Source organism: Cavia porcellus, unplaced genomic scaffold, assembly GCF_034190915.1.
Source record: "Cavia porcellus strain 051 isolate PalLab524CR breed Dunkin Hartley unplaced genomic scaffold, mCavPor4.1 scaffold_19, whole genome shotgun sequence".
In the NCBI taxonomy this organism is placed as follows: Eukaryota; Metazoa; Chordata; class Mammalia; order Rodentia; family Caviidae; genus Cavia; species Cavia porcellus.
In genome coordinates, this window is record NW_026947502.1 from 56,859,267 (window position 1) to 56,883,053 (window position 23,787).

Consider the following 23,787-nt stretch of genomic DNA (forward strand, 5'->3'; position numbering starts at 1 on the left):
CTAGCCCTTCTCAAACCCCAGTAGCACCTGCAGGAGACACTGCTGGGAGCTGCTGGGAGCAAAGAGGAGCAAGGAGAAGGGGTGCTTTGCCAATCTAGGGGATCATCATCAGTCTTCTTGGAGGAGGTAGCATCTGGGCTGAGTGAGAATGAAGGTGATCTGGTTCACATGTCAAAGCGGGAAAACCCTATGAGCAGATGGAGAATCATGGTACCTGAGGAGACCTGAGTCAGCCTAGCTCTTTCCCTTTCTGTCACTGAACTTCCAGTGTGAGAGGAGGTCCATTTATGCATTCGTGTGCCTGTGGCAGAGAACTTCTCTGCCAGGAGAAATCCCTCCCTCCTTCAACAAGCAGCTCGTGTTCTATTTCTGTAGTCCCTTACTGAGTCAATAGAGGGTGGTTTATTTTTAGGTCTTTGACCATAGCGATGGTCCTCTCTTTTGTATCTTCTTTCCCTCTTCTATTTTGGCATAAATTTTCATCAGGGAAAGGAATGTTTTGTATTCTTTTCTAGGAACTTGGCAAACTACAAATCATGTAGTAATATTACCTTGTAATAGTATTATTCTTGTCTTATGATACCTTATCATGGCAAAGGCATTGTGTTTTGTTTTAATGACAGAACAAACACACTTGTCACATGCCTTCCTCAAAATGGCTCAGTGAGGCAGTTTCACAGGTACTTTAACCCTGTTGCGTAGACAGCGATAGCGAAACTTTTCGAGCTTCCAGTGACAAAAATGGCCCATGGCTGGGCATGCTATAGGTTTGCCACAACTGGTCTAGGTCTAAAATAAATCAGCGGGGGGCAATCTGCCTTCTGAATTGGGGACCCATGACAGCGTCTGGAGACATCAGACTTGGTGCCTCATTCTGGCTCTGTCCTCCACTGACTCCTCCTTGCCACAGCTGAATTATTTGATGCATTACATTACATTACATGGGCTCTTTAGCCTCTGGAAGCCCCGTGTCTTTATCTACAACTAACCTGATAAAATCGATGCTGTAGAATAGTTGAGAGATGAAGTGTGATAAGCGACATGGGTGGATGTGATGCTCATTACATGTGTATCCTGTGCTTGTTCAAGTCTAAGCAATTTGTAAGTACTCCTTGTCATAGATCCGTGAGATAGGAACTATCATTTCGCTCATTTTATAATTCAGGCAACTGAGGTCCGCAGAAATTAAATAACTAATGAAGGTATCATGGCTGTTAGAGGGAGTGCCTGGGACTGAATCTGTGAGTCCATGCACCTCCCCAATCTGTGTACCCACACAACGCATGGATGCCTGGGTGCCACAGTCCACCTCAAGTTCATGCCTCCATGATTAAACTATTATGAGACGCTCTGCGGAGAAAATGCCCTGCACACTGCTTTGTTCACCTTCCTTTGGGCTTAGCTGGGTTTCCAGTTTCCATGTTCTTTCTACTTCGGTTCTGTTTCAGTAAGACTCAGGTTGTGACCAGGGGCAGCAAATTTAAAATGTAAGCAAGGACAAGTGACCTGCTCAAATTCACTCCCTAGACACAAGAGTGTTGGAGGGTATGCTATAGACCAGGCTGGAAGAGCCCTATGAACATGTTGGCTTCAAATAATAGTCTCATCTTTCTCAAGATGAGAAGTTTAAAATAAAACGCTTAAACGGGCCATGCTCCCTTCGACATTTTTATGTCTTTGTGTGCTGGTGTTTGTGCGTGATTTCCACATCTTCAAAGGACACCAATCTTATCAGACTGGGAGCCCAACCTCCGCCAGTCAGACCCTCCCTTCCCTTGTTATGTCTATGATGATTATTTCCAAGTAAGGTCACGTTCTAAAGTGTTTGCAGTTAGGACTTCAACGTATGTTTTGAGGGGAGAGGCCATGAGGAGCTACGGCTGAACAGGAAACTCCAGGCAAACTTCTCTCAGGCTCTGTTGGTCGCATGGAAGCTGGGCTCTGTCAGGGCTCGGCCACCTCTGAGCCTCATTCTGTCCTCGTCTGGCTCTCCTCAGAGGACAGATACTGTGTCTGCAGCTTCTTAATCTTCCAGGAAATGAGGTATCACATGTCCTTGTCAGAGTCCCTGCTATTTCTACATTCGTTGATCCAAATAAATGAGCCTTTGAGTAAATACCATCTGGCCCTGCTGCGTCACTCACCCAGTGGCCCTGTCTCTGCCTCCCATCAGGGACATCCATCCTATTGATGTCACGATTACCTGAGTTTGCAGATAGAACCCAGCTTGCTTCTCCCAGGATGGCTGCTTCACAGGAGAGGCAACTCCGGCAGAGAGCATCCACCACCACGCACACGCAGGGCTCCTGCTCAGAGCCCCTAAAAGTGACCAGAAAAGGATTCTTATTCTTCTTTTAAAAATATGTGAGCTTGTAAGTAAAATAAAGGGTTTCTTATTACCACAATTTTCATGGACACTGGAAAAATATTTGCCCATGTGTTCCCCATCCTTACAGAAAAGAACTGTGGGAAAGGCCCTACTTTTTGTTTGCATATTCTTTCTCACATTAATTGCAACCTATGTACAATGTTCTCTTCTATTTTTCTACTTGAATATTATTTTACACATGTACAAAGGAACTTCCTGCATTGCTACAGGATCATTCAAATGACTGCAAAATATTTTTGTAGTTTACAGGAATTTAATTAATCGAAATGTCTTTTCAGATATTTAAGATTTGGGGATTGTTTTGGTTGCTTTAAATAATATGCTGCAATGAATTTCTTTGTGCAAGTTTATATATATATATATTTTTTTTTTTTTTTTTTTTTTTTTTTTCAAAATCTGTGCCTTAAAATGAGTTGCCAAGAGAATTCTAAAGGTACAACTATGAGTTTGGTTTGAAAATGTCCTTCAATCTTAGCCTATGCTACTTTAAAAATCATATGCTGGAAACTTAATCCACAGCACAAATGTTGGGAGGAGGAGCTTATGACAAGAGAGTATGTAAGGAGGGCTCCACCCTCCGGGAGGCATTTATGCAGAGCCTAGGGGACGGGGTTTTTTACTGTGACTGGGCTCCTCACAGAAGGGACTATTTGCTTCTCCCCTCCCCTCCCCTCCCCTCCCCTCATCTCTTCTCTTGTTTCTTTTTCTCGCTCTTGCTCTTTCACCTCCTGCCTTGGGATAATGTAGCAAGAAGGGCCTTGTCAGCTGCTAGCCCCACAATCTGGGACTACTCAGTTTTCAGAATTGTAAGCAATAAATTTCTGGTCATTATAAATTATCCATGTGTCAGGTGTCCAGTTATAATAGCTCAAAACAGGCTTTAAAATGTATTGATTCACTTTAATTGGTCTGTTCTTGAAAATAATGTTTTCAGAGTATTTGTGTTCTTTTTCCCTGCAGTGTTACAGATGCTGAATTATGGAATTCTAAAATTTGTCTCAAACTATTTGCTAGGTATAAACAGATACCTTAATATGGTCTTAATTTGCATAACTGGCCAGAATTGAGAAAAACCATCTTGAAAATACACCCCACTGTCTAGTGCACCCTTGATGCATATAAGAGATTTTGGCCTCTGTTACTTCAGGCCCAGTTACTCTAGCAATGAACCTTCCTGGCAAACTGTGTCTCCAATAGCAAGCAAAGTGAGGTTTCCTTCAGCTGCTTCTTTCTATTTCTGCCTGGTTAGCAAGCTGTTTGGGAGCTCAGGTGGCTGTGAATGGTGGAGTCATTTATGTGTTCTAGCTCCGCTGTTTCTGTAGCCCAGGGTCTCATGGGCCTTGGGGACAGGAAAAGAGCAGCTAATATCGTTTAGCAGATTCTTTCATTGCTGTGGGTGGAACTGGCGAGCTATGCACTGTGTCTCCTGCTGTACTGATACAGGATGTTACTAGGAAAGCAGATGGAGTCTGAGTGGTTTGAGTCAGGAAGCTGAGACTGAAGTTTTAAGTATCTGTAAATCATAAACCCAATTACCCTAGTATCAAAAGCCAGGCCTATGGCTCACAGCCAGTTATACTGTGAATGCAAGCTTACAGTGAAGCTTTGCTGGAAAAGAGAGGAGAATGAGAAAGATGGGAGGCCTGGAAGCGGGATCTAGGTACACTGGACCAGGAGTTGTACCAGGGGCCTGAAGACAATTCTCTAAGTGGGTGATTAGTAAATGCTTTGTGCTTATGGGCCACAGGGTCTGTCCAAGAGACACAGCTCTGCCACCGAAGCAGAGAAGTAGCCCCAGGCAACACAGAGATGGATGGGTGTGATGGTGATCCAATTTTGTTTGTGCAGAGCGAGGTCTGCATAAAATAACAAATGTTATTTTATGTTGATCTTTTTTCTTGGCTATTTGGAAACATAAAAATTGTTCTTGATGCACAGGTGATAGAAAACCAGCCAGCGGGTTGGGCCCAAGACACAGTTTGCTGATCCTGACTGTCAGGAGAGGAACGATGTGCCGAGAAGTGAGTTTTGGCCTTCCTGTGGCAGAAACATTATTTATAAAATCCTACAGGTAAAGTAAGTGCAAGCAGCATTGCTGTGAAGGCTGCTTCTCAGCCACTTCTCTCCCTTCCCTATTTCCTCTCCCAGTTACCAAAGGCAACCTCTGGGTTCCAGCCAGCTGTGCAGAGCATGCTGACCCTGACATCCTAAACCCATTTCTCTGCTGCTCTGAGCACTTTGCTTGTGATTGGTGTGCCTTTCATTCATGAATGGGACTAGTGGGTGGAGGACTTTTGAAAAAGCTATGAGGCCTTCAGCTGATTTCTGTAGCTTGCTGGCTCGAGATCAAGTTTAAGGTGAAGAGGAAGGATGGACTGACCTCTGAGATGTCTTCTGCCACTCCATAATTCCAGGTTGTGCATACTTCAGGTTGGAAAGGTCTTGGCTCATTAAATTTGATAAATATAAAGCATAGCCTTTGCTTCACTCAATTAATTGGTACTCTTTTTCTCAAATTCTTGCTCGTGGGTTGATGAAACATAATTGGAACTCACACAGGGAGAAATAGCAGGTGTGGTAATGGGAATGTATTGTAGCTAAATTATCCAGACGTTTTTCACATTTCACTAATTGAAAAAAGGTGGATTTCTTTGACAGAAAGGTCAGTTTCTTGAAGTTAGCAGAAATGTACTTTTCCTTCTTCACAGTGCCAACGAGACCCTGAATGAAGTGACTGCTTGAAAGTAGCCCTGGTGCTGATGTTGGTAATGATAGCTACCCCTCTGCATGATGGCCACTGGCCTGCTGTTTTTCTTCCAGCACTATACTGAGCTCATTTCCATCCTGGGGCCATTACCTTCCTCTGCCTGGAACTATCTACTTTTCTTCACATAGTTCTTTATACAGTGGGCTGTTTCTCCTCATTGAGGCCTTAGTTTTTGCAGCATCCCCTCAGGAGGGTCTTTCCTAGACACTCTACACAAAAGGCACACCTCCACCTCCTGCCAATATCATGTGTGGTACCCTCCTGGATGAGTGATCCATACACTAGCAGTCACACCATCCTATCTTCCCCTTCCATGATGAAGGAAGGTTTCCCTGCATCATTGTATATGGCAAAAGTGATATTTTCTAAGCTTTTGACTATGGCCTTCATCCTGGGTGTGGTTTACTGTCTCTTCTGGATCATTGGTTCCAGGGAAAGCTGGTTGCTATGTTTGGAAGACATCAGTGGTCAAGTCCATGGGAAGATCTGAGTTTTTGGCTACTACCAAGCAGAAACTGAGACTTCATGTGTTAGCTACGATGGGGACCCTCTTCCTTTTCAGCTTTCACTGGACATTCTATGATTCTAAAGTGGATAGGCTAAGGCCCTATCCAATGGCATAGCTGCAACATCCTAAGAGATATTGAAACAGAACCTTCCAGCTAAGATACTCCCAATTCCTGGTTAATAAAAACTATACACTGATAAGTATGTGTCATTTTAAGCTAAATCTTGGGGTAATTTGTCATCCAAGAGTAGATAAAGCTGTACTTGGATTGACTTATTAAAAGTTTTCAGTGTCTGACATTGTCTTCTGGGCTGAGTGAGTGAGCGGGGAGGTGGTGGAGTCACTAAGAAGCTATTCACCACACATGCTTGAGTCAGTGGGGACCAGCAAGTCTGAGTGTGATCCCAGGGCTAGCAGCACCAGCATCACTGGAAAAGCATTGCAAGACCTTCTATAACCAGAGGGCAGACCCAGAAAAGTGAATGCAAGCAGTGTCTTCATGCTGTCCTGATGCATGCTAACCTTTGACAACTGCTGGTGTGGAAATTCAGGAGCACAGATGAGGGGTGTGGAGAACAAATGTGGATTTCAGGAAAACTTCCTGGTCTAGTTTTCAATGGAAGCAAATTATATATAGCATATTTAATGCTGAATCCCTGAGGTGAGTGCAATATTCATAGAATTATTAAAGTAAGGAGGAAATCATCTTTTTTCTTTAAAAAAAAAACCTTTTACAATCCTGAGAATTAAAGCCAATTGCTTAATACTGAGATACTTTTCTAGCCACTTTTAAAATTTATTTTGAGAACACATTTCCCTAAGTTGCCAGGCTCAAACTTATGATCCTCCTGCATCAGCCTCCCAGAGTACAATGATTATAAGTGAACATCAGGAAGTCTGACTTGGAAGTGATAATTTTTTATTAAAACTATAAAGTCAATCTGTTCACCAGTACCAGCAGGAAGTCTAGCAGAGTTAAAAACTACGTAGGTGTTCCTGAATAGAAGGAAGCTAGGAGGATTGCAAGTGGAAGGAACTCTGGGAGGGAAGATCCAAGAGAGGGACCTGCTGTGTACACCGAAGCATCATTAACCCTGGGCAGTAGCAAGTGATGAGGCAGAACCTGTGGCTTGCAGTCTGCTGGGCAAAAGATCTGGTGCTTGAACAGCAAGATGAGCGCAGCACTGCTTGGATTCCAGCACTTGAGGACAGATGGTGGAAGGTATCAGGTTGGAAGCAGCAAGGAGACACCTGTCCCAGGAGGCCGGCAAAGGGGGCCAACGGTACATCCTCCTCTCCCTCACCTGCCGCGCTGCCCCTGGCACTGGCTGCTACCTTTGTCTGCTGAGATGACAGACCTTTCCAGTCCTGCAGTGGGGAGCCCTAGCTGCTTTGATGACAAAGGGCAGAGTGTTTTTGAGCCTGAGATAGACAGAGAGACTCTTGTGCCCAAGAGGCAGATCTTGCTCTCCCACTGCCTTTTGCCCTCTGTCTTCGCCAGCAGGAAACCCTACGTGCTCTCCATATGCCACTCACTTGAGTGGGGAGGGGTCAGACAAATTTGCATATAGCTTGCCCTTTGGATTAAAGAGCTGAAATGGAATTCTCATCGTATGATTTATGTGGACTTGTGCTTCTGTGGAGGTACAGGCACCATGTGTCTTCCGAAGCAAGGAGCTTTGAATACTCAGCATTTTATTCCCAGCCTGAGGTCCTGGGAGTGACTTAAAGCTGTTCTCTTCCACAGGGATGCATCTTTTGTGTGTGGCTATGTGGCAATGTCCCTAAGCAGGTGGGTGGCTTCTTTTTGGTCACTAATCATTTTTAGAGATACTTTATATTTTGGAAGCTAAGCCACATATTTTCTCTAAAACTTACTGAAAGAACAACAGAACCTAACCAACAATAAGCGAGCGGATGGACAAGAATTAGTGGAGGCAGACAAGGCTGAGTTTAAACTCCAGCTCCCATTATTTACATAGGTCACAGTGGGCAAGTTATCCTACCTTTCAGAATGTCTATTTCTTTATACATACAGCGGTGGTTGCACTGGTTCAGAAGGTGTTTATGAAGAACAGAAGAGATCAGTTTATAAGCACTCCTAGCAGGACTTGTTAGCACTGCCACAACAACGAGCTCCCACTGTGCACCAGCGATTTCCGACCTCAGCGGAACTCCAAAACCATCTGGGCTTCTCCTAGGCCAGTTGGATCAGGGAGTCAAGGTGGAGCCCTGGCTTTGTACTCTTCGTAAGCTCCCTGGGGGATGGGCTGTATACCAGGGCAAAGTGTCATTCCCATCACCGGCACAGATGGCAGGTAACTGGCAACTCTGGTGCATGCAGGAATCTCTGCATCTTGCAGAAATATCAATGTCTGGAGCCCAAATCCAGCAGAAACAACTTTGCTTGCTTTGGAGTTGGGGTCCTTATGTCAGCAGTGTTCCAAAGCTTTCAATGATGCTAACAGACAGGCAGTAGGAGTAAAGCTCCTCTTTCTTACCCATCTTCCCACCTAACCTGCTCATTGATTTTGTAACTATAAATGAAGAAAACCATTCAAAAATAATAAGTGATTCTTCTTTTATTTAAGCTCTCATAACATTCTTCCCATGTGTAGTTTCTTTATATGCCTTATGATTAGAATCTAATTCCTATTAAAACTGTGAGCTCCTTGAGAAAAGATGTGAATTTTGTCTCTCAAGGGCCTGGCTGTAAGTGAAAGAGATATATGTTATTATTTGTGGATCACCCAGGTCTGTAAACAGACTTCTCAAATATTACTGCTAGTGTTTCTGGTAAGGTAAAAATATAAACTTACTCTAAATATAAGCTTATTTTCTGAAAAGATTAATCTTTTAGGACTACTTGGATTGTGAGTGAAAAAAGTTTGATCTACTTTGCTTCAAAACACAATACATAACCTTATGCAACTGGATAAATATGCAATAGTATAGGAATATTTCTGATTTAAGATCTAGTATTGTTCAGAGATTCAAATAATGTTAATCTCTCTTTTTCTTTCATTTTCTTTCAATTACTATCATTCTCAGACAAATGTTGCTCTTCTTATTATATAAAGGAAGCTGTTGATGAATCAGATTTTATGTCCTCTTGGGTTTAAAATAAGCTTCTCAGAAATCTAAGCGAAAGCCTCATGGTATTGCCTCGCTTTGGTCAGATCAGCTATCTATAGCTGACTGAATCACTGGGATCATGAGAGAGCATTACTCTAACTGCCTTGGCCCATGGACACAGCTCACACACTGAAGTGGCTTCCTAGAAAGACAAGCAGAGTTCTAAAGGTTATCTGAAGGTGGACTCTGGGCAGACAAAGCTTATATTTTGTCTAATCAGAATCTGTGCAAACTATTCTCTTAACTGTTTTCTAAATAGAAAATAAAACAATACTCTTTCCCTGAAAGAGCCATGGGTCTCATGGGGATGACACTTGTGAATTACCTACACAGTGCATGGAAATGCTTTGCTGGAGGGATGAATGGAATGCTGCACAAAGCAAGAGGAGGACTTGGTGAACAGTGCAGAAAGTAATTGGTCTCTAGAGAAGAGAATCTGTGCTGTGCACATGGTGTTCTCTGGAGCTTCCTAACCTCTCCCCAGTCTGAGGTTCATTTTCCTTAGAGAAATCCAGCCTTGCCTTATCCTGTCCTGCAAGACCCAGAAACCTTTATTAATTAGGTAGAAAACTAGCTTGAAGAAGGAACTCTTTCAAGCAAATAATGATCAGTAAACAAACCCACACAGAACTCTGTACCAATGACCTTCTATGTGTTGTGATCCCGAGGAAGAAATCAAGACATCTGGACACAGGTGAAAGAAATGGACCAGGGTTGGATGATCCTTTCTGGTTGACATACCCTATTCATGACATGGCTTTAGAGAGTGGGACAGAGATAGACGAACCCCTCAGAGTCACTTCCAGCTCCATGTTTCCACAGGCTTGCCTTTGAAGATGATACTTAAACTTTCAGCCATGAGTACCTCAGTGTAGGAAATGGATCAGAGGCAAGTATGGAAAAAGAGAAATACTTTGATTCCACGGAGTTAACATTTCTTTAGTGCCTGCTTATTGTTGAACCTTGGTCGGTGTGCTAAGATTCAAGATGAGTAAATTACAGGTGTGTTCTTTAAAACTTCTCAGTCTAATGGGGAGGCAGTGGCGAATAGTCACAGTGTTGGTAAGTGGTAAGAGAGAGGAGACCCAGAATCACTACAGAAGGAGCATTCCCTACTGTGCAGGTCCAATCTGCTTGTTGTTTGTAGATGCTAGCATGTCTCCCAGAATTTTGCTAAGGATGAGCCACACCTATGGGTTTAGTTAGCTGCAGTATTTTGTGTGGTCAAGGTATCTCCTTAGAGCAGTGACACTGGTCTTTCTTATGTTTCATTCAGGGAAATATTTTTCTCAAGAATAATCCTGAGCATGACACAATGATGACATAGCTGAATATTAGTTTTTTGGAAATGTTTGTTAATACAGTTTAAGACATAGATATCGTGTCTCGTAACATAGAAAGATACTGAGGGAGATCCTGAAGAGCTGGGCTTATTCATTTAAAAAGTTCTTTTTTCAAGAGTGGAATATAAAGTGACCTGGGGGAGATTTCATGAGGAGGACTTTTTGGGAAGAACGATGTCGAAGGCTGTGCATCCTTGTTTATTAGGTGAGTTGGTTCCTCCCTTCTGGCTCAGGGAAGCGGTGCTACCACAGTGCCATCTGGACAGCTTGAAGTGTGGATCCAGTAGCTGGGGAGGAGGCATGGATTGATGTCTGGGTCTCCCCAAGTGGATCTCGAGAGAAAGGGAGAAGGGCTGGGAGCTCTCTGGGGCATCAGGGAGCACAGGTGATGTCTCCAGAAATGATGTTAGGAAAAGGACACAGGGGTGTCATACAGACACAGTGCATGCACAGGAGAGAGATCTGACCTCAAGGTCCTTTGCCATCTACCAATGGGTGTCCCCAGGTGTCTGTAAGGGATCCTGGGGCAGGACAGGAATATCATGGAGCTCTACCCATGGGCTCGGGTGACTCCTGGCTCCCCATGACTGAGGTTGCTGTAGGCAGCCTCTGCAATGCCGTTTCACCCAGACAGGAGCTGGCCCCTGAGGTTGGTCTTTTAGGCCCAGGGAGAGCAGAGTCAGTTTACAAAAGGGTCCACTCAATAGCAACTTGCTTATTTCCTTTACCTCCCTTTCTTCTCTTTTCCATTCCCTTGTGAATGGGAAGGGGTGTTTGGAACACTAGCAAGTAGTGATGGTAGCAGACGAGAAAATGGGACACAAACTGTTACTGTTAGGATGGAGAGAAGAAAGGAAATCCTTATCATTCCATAATGTTTGATTAATCTGTTGGACAGAATATTATAATTTCAGAATGGAGATTGTTCATTTGAGATGCACAAGAGTGACTGGAAAAGCCATGGGATGACGGGAATTTTTACCCACTGATGGAAGACAGTCATTCCCGGGTATTTATTCATTTTTTAGTGGGGTAGAGTATTGCCATGTGTCGAACACAAGACCTCATGTTATCAGGCAGATGTTGCATCACTGAGCTAAATCCCCAGTCCTACCTCTGTGTATTTAGCGGGCAGTTGGGGGCAGAAAGAAAAAACATCCTAAAAAATGAAAAAAAAAATCCTCTTTTATTTTTTTGGCCTAAGGTCTCTGAATTCTGCAAGTTTCATCTTTGCTGTATTCTTGATCTCTAAGCAGCCAACAAAGAAAACAAAAAATCCTAATTTTTGGCTAAACTCTGTGAATTCTACATTTTCAGCCTTTGTTGTACCCATGAGTCCTAAGACACTGAAAGAGGACCTATAAGAAAAGAATTACAGCTGCCCTGGGAACCATTGCCAGGACACCATATGTAGCGACTGGTGGGCAGGAGTCCATCTGGATTCCATTGTCAGAAGTATGAGGCTGAGCACTGGACAGGAATCCATCTGAGAGGTCCCTCTTGGGCCACTGTCCCTTGGAGGACCTCCGGGTAACTCAGTTTCTCTCCCTCTACTAAAAGCTATCTTTCTTGCCTGAAGGGTTTTCTACAATGAAAGGAGATTCATAGTTCATTCATAATTCATGTCACTGGCCCTCATCAGGCTTGTCACGGTGCAGTGCATCAGATCCCTGTCTCCTTCAGAATTTCTGCCTAGTGCTGTGGAAAGAAGGGGCAGCTATCTTCCGGGAAAGACTTTAAATGTCAGGGTTTCTCTGAACAGTGCAGATATTTTATTAAAGTCAAGTCTGGTATTCTTTCCCTAGTATGAGGTTCTATTTTAGGAAGTTCGGGCTGGGACCTTAGAACCTGTTATTTAGCAAGGAATATCCAAAATAGGTGGCCTGGTGTCTGCAAAAAGGAAAGCTCTGCCCTAGAGGTCCTATTCTTGGTGGACACAGATATATTCCTATCACATTTACTGGTAGGAAATGGTGACAATAGATTATTTCTCTGGCATAAGCATTAGGGCTTAGAGCACACTTTCCAATCTCGTAAGCTGTTAATGCTGAGGAATAAGATACCTAGGGAAGTTAACAGGTCACGCTAGACCACCAGAAGTAGGGGACACAATTGAAAACTGTGTGGTGTCCTAGCTCACAACTGTGGCCTTCTTCCTTCAGCCATAGTCCAGTTACCATTGGAGACAGGGTAATGCAAAGATTTTTAAATGGTTTTTATAGGATAGTCACCATGATGGACATAAGATGGCTTTAGTCTCTGGATTATTTAATAGACAAGAAAGCTTGATTTGCCTCATCTGCTGGATGTTTAATATTTGTAAAGAATTACAGCACTGCAAATACTTTGAATGTGGAGCCTGGAATAACATTTTTGTTTTCATATTTGTGTCTTATGAGCCTTCCATAAGGAAAGCAAACTAGAAGTCCTTCAGGACTCACAGAATGAACACTAAGCAATTAATTAATTGGCATGGTAGGAGTGGTGGTGGATGCAGGGGTGAACTGCAAGGATTTGCTCCACTTCCCAGAAGGGTGGCCACTCAAGTTCAGGCAGCACTTTCCCTGCAGAAATGTTGGTTCCATGCAGCCAAATAGTGATTCTTCCAGGAAATACTAGAAGTATAGATTTTAATGTGAAATAACCTGATCTTAAATTTTAGTGATTTACTTCCAGTTTCCACAAAAGAGTGGTGCAGATCCACTGAACTGGCTGCCCTGAGCCAGTCTGAAAGTCATATTCCATGCATCAACCGCACACTATGTGCTAGAACTCTTGTGCAGTACACAGTAGGTACACCAACGTGTTGGCCAAATGCGTTTTCATATTACGGATGGGGGATACAGAAGTCATAATGTGGGTCAGTGCTTCTTCATTAAGGAATCCTAGCTCTTAGCTGCTCCAGCAATATCTCCATTTCTATTTCATTAGAATGCTATTGACAAATGTTTACTCAATCAATTACTGTAATCAGTCAGCTGCGACATTTGCAGGTCAGGAGAGTGCATTGACAACTGTCTGTGGAGCGGACAGTCACGATTCCCACTTGTCAAGCGTGCTGCTGCCTGCACCCATTACGTATGCGTTCCCATCCACAGCGCAGGACCTCAGAGAACAAGCACGAGAGCTGCTTCAAAGCCCTTTCAGAAGGCAGCAAGGAGAATGAGATCACAGCAAAGTGGGCCCAGCTGAAACTCTTGTAACTGAACCGCTTACAATGGTGTTCTGTAATAGAATAACTTATATAGGATTTGAGATTTTTACAGTGTCAATTGAGCTTTGACACCAAAGACCATTATCCAGGATAGGAGGCACATTTATGCTTCGAATTCCCAAATTTGATCTCTAAATACTGTTCCCATCCTGCAATGAGCCACTGTCCTCAAGTCTTACAGCACACTAGCAGCTAGCATGGGGCTCTCGGAGAGTGACATCTACCTTTGAGCTCATCCGTACAAGAAGCCCTCAGTCAGTGTTTCGGGTCGAGTGACAGAATTTCTGGGGAAAGCATATGGTGATTATTAAACATTTATATAGTGCCATCTGTATACTCAATGTCTCATGAATCATAAATGAAGCAAGCATTCCTCTCAGCCAGCTGAGGACTTCTAGAAAATGTGAGCAGAACAAATGGAAGGCAAACTAGCTAGCAGGAGCCGTCAAGTGAGACAGTTGAGAAAGGCAGGAGGAAGTGACGGGGACCCTGGGGGAGATCTACATGCTCCAGGAGCCAAGTGGCTTCGGGTTTAGGGGAGACAGAAAGCTGTGCTAGAAAAATCAATCATGTTAACAATAGCAATAGTCATAGGAACAACTTCCATTTTAGAGAGCTTACTATTGGATGGATAGAAGAGGTAAAGGACCGTATCCACTGTTTTGCTTAATTTTCACTACCACTGGATAAAGTAAGGATTGCTGTTCCATTTTGTAGATGTACATAATTAGCTTCAAAAGATGACATGAATTACCCAAGCCCAAGACCTCCTAAGTGGCAGAAATGCAATTTAGGTCCATGTCTGTGAACCTGAAGCAACACCCAGGGAGCTCCGTGTGGTGAGGTCTTGATTCACTTCTTTTTTGATTTTGCTACCTGCTGACCCACTGCCAGGACTGTGACAGAAGCAGGAAAAGAGTCCTTCCTTGATGCCCCCTTGTGCCTGAAACTTCTGCCATTAATTCTCTCCCTAAGCACCTGGTTATTGCTTAGCAGAGTAATGAGATCACTGATAGTAACAATTACAAAAATAATGACAACTACTATTAGTTGAGTGCTTACTTTGCCCCATGAATTGCTGTAAGTATTATACGTACGTCAGCTTGTCTAATCTTCATGACAATCCTGCCTAATAGGGACATTTACCTCATATTAAGGACTAGGAGAGAATTAGAAGCTGTGAAAGATTCTAAGTTAGGTTTGCTAACTGTAAACAATGGAGTACAGGATCACTGAGCTATTTCATCGTCAATGAAAGAATAGGATTTATGAATCAATAAGCCAATTTCTCCACCATGAAGATCCCAGAAAAGATAAGGAACTATTTTCACAAGGCAGACAGAGGAAGAGACCAAACAACCCGAGGTCAGCTCACAGCTCTTTGAATATAGTCCGCTTCAGTTGTCACATCTGTTTTGTTACTGTGGGGGAAAACAAGCAGAATCCAACTACTGTCTTGTCATTTAAACAAATAATAAATAAGCACAAGGAAAGAGAGGTAGATATCAGTATCAAGATTTCAGAAAGTTGATCTGGATTTTGCCATTGAAAGAATGCAGGTCTGACATGAGGGTAGGCAATAAATGACTGGAGGAGAATGATAACCAGCAATTAAAGGGTGACAAACCAGATAAAGACCTGGGTTTGCTTCACTCCATCCTTTTTTCTAGGATAGAAACTCATCAGTCTTGAAGATTTCTCCGCCCAAGATGAGGATCTCTAATTTATTACATACACATCTAAGGCTGGATTTTTAGAGTAATATGATTTTTTATTTATAGGGAAATTTAAATATGGCATTTTTCAAAGTGTAAACTTCAGATCTAGCCTATCAGATGGAGACATAAATCACAGCTGCTTCATTTCCAAATCATTAGGGAGACTGAAAGCTTAAAGTATTTAATTTATCCAAACTGCCTGGGGTAGTTTATCATGGTGCACGACCACACGGTGCATGGTGTCTTGGTTTTTTGTTTTGTTTTGTTTTGTTTTGTTTTTTGTTTTTTTTTTTTTTTCAGCATGACTAGCAAGCTTTTGAACATATCACACTGACTTTTGGGAGGTGTAAAGATAACACAAGTCTTCTAAAATTCTAAGGAATAAGTAACAAGAGATTCTCTACATACAATTTGCAGAAATGGAAACTTATATAACTTTTAGGGTAGCTCTCTGACATGATAGCTCTCACATTTGAAACAGTTTTGCATGGAATAAGTTTAATTTTTTAAAAGAGAAAAATGTGGGGTTTTTTTGAAGGATAGAAATAAATAAGATGAATGAATAAGAAAGTTGCAAAATAGGCTAGTCATTTTCTAGTCAAAAATCGTACACCCCAAACCAGTATTAAAATTTCTCTGTAATTAAAGGGAATATTAGCTATCAAACTTTCCTGGAAATTTATCTTACATTGACAAGAAAGCATCTCTGAGTCCTTGATGAATAAGTGCTTTTCATTTAACTCAAAACCTAATCTTAAATTCATGATTGAAGCAATGAGTTACATATATCATTTAAAGCTAGGTGCTAGGTATTCCTTAGAATAACAATGACTTATTATATCAACAAGGCCAAACCTAGGACTTGAGCCCAGATCTGTTTTGGCTCCAAAGATATGACAGTTCCAGCATTGCACAAAGTTTTGCATTTTAGGGGATGCACAGGAACAGAGGCGAGAAAAGTGATGTGGGTACGTTCCTCTGTGGCGCTGGAAATGGGTTATTTTGTTTCCTAAGTGCAACCTTCTGTTCACCTATGGTTTTTACATTTGTGATGAGGTGTTCATTTGTCTGTGCTCCTGTATTCATTCAGTGAAGTTTGTAATAGCTAAGATACAGAAATAACCTATGATCTGCAGCAGATAAATGATGATAATGCCTCACACACACACACACACACACACACACACACACGCACATGCACACGCACACGTGTGCATGTATGTATATGCTGCTGGACTATTACTTAGCTGTGAATTAGACAACAATTTTATCATTTCTGACAGCATGGATGAGCCTGCATGGTGTCATGTTAAATGACGTGAGTCAGCCATAGAAGTACTGTACAATCCTCGTCCACTTTCACGACATTTGTGTAGTTGTCAAGCTCCCTGTGGAAACTGAGAAGCTACAGTGGTTGCCAGGGACTGAGGGGTGGAAGAAATGGCAGTTGCTGGTCAGGGGTACAGCTTTGAACACACAGGGTGATACAGACTGTCCACGTGGTTCATTTCACTTAAACCTCGCTGTGTCCTAAAAGGAAGATATAATTCCCTTTCTGTACATAAGTGAATGAGAGAAACTCTCCAAAAAGCTCAGACTGTGCCCAATATCAAGGCCAACTGAACACAAAGGAGCACAGGAAGATGCATGATTTGCATGGAGCTTGAAGGTGCCTATGAACTGTGCACTTTCCAATTCCTCCCTATAATTGCAATACACCTGATTGCTATGAAAGTGGCACCTTCTGTGCAGAAGACTGGTAAAACCTTTCTGCATTTTAACTTCATTGGAGCCTCATTAAAATGATAGGTGCTAACAGTCATAGCATGGAAAAGAAGCCACAGCGGGATTATTTACTTGTACTGTTTGGATTTATATGATTCAAAAATAAGCAATTACATTTTCATGTGGTAAAAGGAAAAAGAAAACCTGAATTGAAAAGTGAGAGTTCTGGAAGATACCAGCTGGGGAGAAGTTGAAGAAACTAAGCTAAGTTAGAATTGATACAGAAATCGTGGTGCTAGAGTCCTCGGCAATCTTGTGAGCTTCCTGGAGGCCAGAGCTGAAAGGAAATATATTCAATTTTATGACTTGTCCTTGAGGGAGGAAACTATACCCTGGGAGATAAGGGGCAGCAAAGCTTTTCCTGGGAGGCAAAAGGGCATTTTGAACAGGGTTCCCAAGTCAAGAAGAGATCCTCACACTGGTTTTAAGCCAAGGGCTGCCAGAACACAAGCTCTATGTCTTTGGTCTGCAAACAGCTGTCCAGTGTGGGCAAAGGCTGGTATATATTTCAGTTTCTGTCAGTATAGTTTTGCCTTTAGCATTCACCTTATCTCAGAACAGTTGCAGTGCTTTGTCTTAGGTAGCAGGAATACCTTACCGCTTAATTCCTTGTGTGGCATCACGCACACCGGTTTGTTTACTCCCCCTCCAGCTAGGGCAGGCACATAGAAGGAGAGGGCTGAGGACAGTAAGGGGGACAGAAAAAGGAGATATTTCAAGTCAGTTGCTTCGTAAATGAGAGCAGAGACCGGGGATGGCAAGACACTCATGAGAGGGAGGAAACGGGGAAGGAATGAATATAAATGAAATGGCCAAGTCTTCTGTGGTTCAAGGACTAAGAAGAAAGTCAGCAAGCAAGGAGGTCTCCGGGTTTGGGGAACACACAGAGGTAAATGCCCCACCCTGAGACTGAGCAGGCGCTCGGCTTTCTGCCCTGACTGTTCTTCATTCGCTTGGGCACAGAGTTCGCACACAGTTTTGCCCTCCTTCCACAGGATCTCTGGGTATGGGGAAAGGGCGAGTTCTCTCCACAGATGGCTCAAAATGCAGCGAATGATCTGAGTCTAGCCCCAAGTTCTGTCATTCTAGCCTTGTGAACACCCTCATGGCACACCTGCCTTTTAATTTGTTTTTCCTCCCGTGTTACAGGTGCAAGCAGGTTGCGGGATCCCCTCGGTCCATTCAAGAAAAGTCATTGGGAAGCTACCAAAGGTGACACCAGTGCACTGTCAAGAATCCATGAGTGAGTATTTTTTTAAGGGTTTCTGTTTTCCATAAAATCGCTATGGAGCAAAACAGCCTCATGAGGTTCTTGTAGAACAAGTAAAAATAAAACTAAGACAAGTAATTGTTATTTTGAGAGAGCAAAGCAGTGAATAAATATAAAGTGGTGAGAACAGAGGGCCCATCTCCCCTCTCAGGCGTCTCCCATTAAGGGTTTCTGTGTGCCTGTCCGTCACTGGGTGGGTGTCATTGCTGCATTCTGGGAAGCTATCCATGTGAGGTAGGGATTGGAATTCTTATTTTATAGATCAGGAAAATGAGGCTCAGAGAACTGTACGGTGTCAGGACCAGACTCAGTCTCACAGAGCATTATATGGCTTCAGGGCTTTTCATCCCAGAAGTCACCTGGAAATCTCCTGAAGACGTAGCCATCAAGCTTTCCTCTGCGAATCTTGAGCCCTGGAGGGCATCAGTGCTGAGCATAAAATGAGGTAATTGTCTCAGAAGAGACCGGCTGAACCTGACAGACTGTGAAAAGCCTCCCATTAGAGTTCCTGCTAGTGTGTTCTTGGAGAGAGAGGAGTGGAAGACCAAGAATGTGAAATTGACCGTGGTATCTGCAAGGTTTAATGGATTGCTTGGGAACTAAGATTGGCAAGACATGGAAGGAAAGTAAAAATAATACATAAGATTTTAAAAACCAGTTTTCTGTGCTATAAAGAAGTATGCTATGTATCCTGTTCAAACTCTTCCCTGCACAAACCTGCCCACTGTCCTGTTCTAGCCTTCTTCATTGTTCAGTAAGATTCCTTTTATAACTCAACAACCTGTCACCTGCTCAAGTGAGGAGAATGATATTTAACCAGGCAGGTCTGACCCTGCCACTTTCCAGCCTAATTCCGTTAATGAATTCCCTTTCTGTTTGGGAGAACAAGAGTTCAGTTTCTGCTCAAGCCACTCCAGGGCCCAGCCTCCTACTTCAGCTGCTGCACGCTCCATTACGACTTCAGCATTGTTTCTAATCTGCTGGGCTCTTGTCTTTCTGAGTACTTCTACTCTTCAGAGTTTTTTGCTGTTTTCCTTGCCTCCATCCACTCTCCTTTTCTCTCTTCTACAAAATCCCACTCTTTTAAGCAGCAGGTCAGCTGGCAGCTCCTAAGATTCTCCTGGTCAGATCATTCACCGTCTCCTCTGTGTTACTGCTATACTTTGTGGGTGATCCTTGGCCCTTTACATGTAGCACAGTCTGACTGGTTTCACATGGAACAAACTCAATAGGTGTTCCTTTAGCAGCCAATCAGCATCCTTCATGCCAGAACTTTTGCCTTTTTCATCTTGAGTCCTTAACCCTAAGCATGCTGCCTGTTCAGAGCAGAGACAAAATGCACAGCCGTGGATTAAAGGAAGATTTGTCATCATATCACCAAATAAATCAGTTTCCAGTGCAGAAAACAGAAACTACAGTAGTTTATTTTAATGAAGAGAAATCAAATAATTGCAAAGGGAGTGGAGATGTATGTTACTTCAGGAAGCAGTTATCAACTCTCAATGCCTAAAAGCAACAAGCGAGTTATCAGATGCAGGGAACTCGAATACGGAACCTCAGGGATCCAGAACCCTCAGTGGTAAGGAGAGGGCACTGCCCACATTGTTGGTGCTGGTACTGCTTCTGTCCCTTGAGAGGTCAGTGGCTTAATGGTTACTTCCCATTTGGTAAATGATTACCTCATTTTATGCTCAGCACTATTTGGAATAGGAACCCTATTTGGAATACGAATGGTTTTCTTTAGTCACTGCCCTGCTGAGCCCTCTGTCTTTTTTCTTTAGCTCTAGTTTGCTTTTACCATGGCCTGATTGCATTGCTATATGAATTGTGGTTGTTCTGTAAAAAAAAAAAGGATGCAAACCGTGCACACAAAATTAGTCATGAAAATGAGTATCTACCTAGCATAAGGAAAGAAATCACATGATGAAAAAAGTACACAAATATAATTAATGTCAGGAAAATCAAAGAGAAATTATTTTAATTACCTTCTAACACAATTCAATCATATTTTTTGCTGTACTTTTGGTCCGCCTATATTTTGATCTCCCCTCTTAGTGAGAATGATCAGTCATCATGGCATTCTTAGCAGGAATCAGATACGGGCTTCGTCTTTCTTCTTGCATGGCTGACTGGATCTTGTTGTTTATTATTGATAGCTGTGATGCATAAAACATGTGACCTCTCCATGGGCAGACACGCTCTCTGTAGTAACGCTGGAGACACGGACCCTGTAAGCGCTGGCTGCTAGTGCAGCCTCAAGTGCAATTTCCCTGGAAGGAAAAAACAGACTCACGCGGCGCTCCTGCTGAGTCTGCTGCATTGTCTGTATGCTCTGCAGAAGAGCCGAACTGAAGGTCTCCTCCATCACTTTGCCTTTCAGAGTTTTCCCTGACTGGAATCCTATCAGGAAGGGATGTCCTGAGAGGTGGACACCTCTGGGAGACTGTGAAGTAGTGTCATTTGCAAGAACTTCAGGTCCCCAAGATTCGGTGATTTACCGTCTCCACCCTAATACTTCAGAAAGGGATAAATTTTCAATGCAATTTTTAGTTCAAAACTATTGATTAAATATATAACATTATAGCTTATTTTAATATACATGTATTAGTATAAAAGAAAAATTTTAATTTAAATTCATTGTGATCCTAAGAAATTGCATGTTCACACAGTTCACGCACACATGCATATGTGTCTGTATAACTTTGTTGTTGCGATATACGTTGTAGGGACCAATGAAAATTCTAGTGTGACAATAGATTGTATCTCTTTAACATTCTTTACAGAAAGGAAGTAAAGACATGCTTGCAAGGTGACAATTGCAACTGTCAGGAAGGTTATACAAGTATGTAAAACAGTCTGAATGGATGATGATTTCAAATTGTCATCACATTTAAATTCACAAAGGTATTTTTAAGAGTATCTATTGTAAGAGTATTGAGAGTATTAAGAGTATCAATAGTCACGAAAATGAATGCAATTCTAATGAAGAAAGCTAGATGTAAACTTAAAAATGTGTGAGGAATAAACAATTTTTAAAAAACGACATAAGGGACTCTTTGTTAGTAGCAAAAAGTAGTACTCACCCAAATGATGTCCTTGTTCTAAACCCTGACAACTATATAAATGCTGGTTTACATAACAGAGAAAAATTAACGTTGCCTATGGTATCAACGCTGCTAACCCACTGCATGTCAGGCAGCGGCATTACTTACTGTGGGCCATGCAGGTAAGTCCATGGTTGAGTCCTCAAAGCTTTGTAAAGCAGAAAAGAGAGGCAGGCTATGTAAAACAAGAGATGAGGCCTGCCCAGCATGCAGTGGGATACTGCTTATCTTGAAGCTAGCAGGAGCAGGTGGCTGGCTTCTTGGAGCAGATTCTTGTTTAGCTCCTCCAGAAGGAGCACAGTTCTGCTGACACCCTGATTACAGTGGCATAAGAAGGCCTTTTGGGAGTTCTGACATCCAGAACTGTAAGTAAATAAATTTGTGGTGTTTTTTTTTTTTTTGTACCAGGAATTGAACTTAGGATCTTGCACTTGGTAGGCAGGCCTTGTACTACTGAGCTAGATCCCCATCCTCCTTTGTGTTTTCTCTTTTTTAAAATTAAAATAAATTAAATTTGTGCTCTGTAAGACACTAAATTTTTGGTCAGTTACTCAGCAGCATTAGGAAAGTCATACATATGTTAACTCACTTAAGTTTTAATATTATGTTTCAAAGAAAAAATACAGAGCTCTTGATTTTGTTATTTTTCCAGCTACTGAGAATGCTAACTTTAGAAGGACCAAAAAGATATTTGTTCCTACAAGTCAATGGATCTTGCAAGGTGAATTTTCTAGTATAATGGTTCTCAGACTTTGGAGAGGAGCATCATCCCCCAGAGGACTGGTGAAACTGGACAGCAGTGTGTCCCCCACGGAGGCTCGGCAGGTCTGAGCCGTGTTGGCATGCGGACTGCCTAGCTACACCTCCCCGAATGGAGCAGATGGTATTAAAGTGTGGGCCCATTTGCAGACCTGCTGAGCCAGGCTGACCACCAGAAATCCGAGGCTCTGGGAGATCAAATCCGTGTCAGAAGGTTCTCACGTTAGTATTTGTATCCTTTCTTCACTAAAGTTCCTATCAGTTCTTATCCAAAGCTCCTTTCCACTGTTTCAGACAACACAAGATAGTTTTATTGTCATCAGAAGCTTAATCAGATCTGAAAAATAAATATCAAACAGAAGGCACTGGCATTTGCTGAAGATAAGCATATCTGAGACAGCGATGATGGACGCCAGGGGAAGCGCACCACAGCGACCTTGCAAAGTGAGAAATTGTAAGGGACAGACATACGAGGTTAAAATATACAAGTGTCTGCTCCCATTTCGTGAAGGGAGAATTATTGATACTTTGCTGGAACTGTGACCTTCAGTATAAAAGCCAGTAGTCACATGTGGTTTTTAAGGTTGAGTCCTGCAAGGTGATTGGTTAGAATTGAGAAGCCCTGTGTGTGTAGGAGCATGGAGTAGGGGCACACGAAAAATAACCTCAAATACCTCATCAACAAGTTTTAAACTCTGAGGTCATGCTAAGAGAACATAAATAGGACATATTAAATGTGAATATTCTATTAAAATTCATTTCACGTAGTTTTCTTTGCTTTTCTACCTTTCTAGAAAGCTAGAAATTGTTCTGATAGATAACCTCAGATTTCTGCGGAGCAGCACTTCACTCCAAATACTTCATAAGAGTGTTGCACTTCAGCTTAGATCCAGCCCTCACAGTGCTTCCTTCTACAAGAAAGGGTTTATTTTATATTTGTTGAAGGAAGGAATGAATGCATGAATAAGTGAATGGCTAAATAAGTAAAAATGTTCAAAGGATTCTGTTTAAGAAAGTGGGATAATATTTTTAAGAAGTAAGAAATATTTCCAGTAAAAGTGGAAAGCTTTTTGAAGAAATCTGACTCTTTAAAGGTCACAGTAAACCTCACTTTTCTGAAAAATACATGAATGTGCGATGCCTCATCCTTTAACAATTCAGGATGGATGATCTACTCCAGATATAAAACGCCCCTTTCCTTCTAAACAACACATAAATATTTAAATAACAATTGTACTGTAAGTTAGTAGCTCGTGAATCATTTATTGAATGTACTTGGATTTGACATACTTACCATACTTGAATTAGGAAGTGGTAAGATGCAGTAAAAAGTCCTGGACTTGGAGCTCAGAAGATTTGAAGTAGTTTCTCAAATCTTCCATTTATTTGTCACACATACCATGGCAGGTAATTCTCACGGTATGCAAATTATACCCTGAATGCATTGTTCTACAAGGCACCCACTATAATTTTACTATAACTTTTGCTTTATGTGTAAGCACAAAATGATCCTCTGACTAGGTGTAGACTGAAAACCAGAATGTGAGTGGGCGGAAGAGGAGGAGAAGCCACCCTTTGTATTTGCTCTGTTCCCATGAAGATTCTTGCTTCCTCAGCTTGCATTAGTTATTCAGTTCTATTTCTGGGTAAGTCCCTTATTTTTATATTACAGTTCAGATGAGAAGCAACAAGGTGATAGGAAGAATGCAAATGAAATACTTTAATTTAAAACTAATTATATAAATAAGAATGCAATATGAAAAAAGACAACATCTTTCATTACACTTCCGTAGAA

General features: G+C 42.2%; 1 long non-coding RNA gene across 2 annotated transcripts; it reads left to right on the forward strand.

Moving 5' to 3' along the window:
* The first annotated feature begins 3,968 nt into the window (after nt 1-3,968).
* Nucleotides 3,969-5,855, forward strand: LOC134471727 (uncharacterized). Of its 2 annotated transcripts, none has more exons than XR_010041318.1 (4): nt 3,969-4,049; nt 4,328-4,460; nt 5,098-5,154; nt 5,589-5,855. It is a non-coding gene; the product is annotated as an uncharacterized LOC134471727 (long non-coding RNA). The 2 variants fall into 2 exon arrangements; XR_010041317.1 differs by having other exon boundaries at nt 3,977-4,097.
* The last annotated feature ends 17,932 nt before the right edge of the window (nt 5,856-23,787 follow it).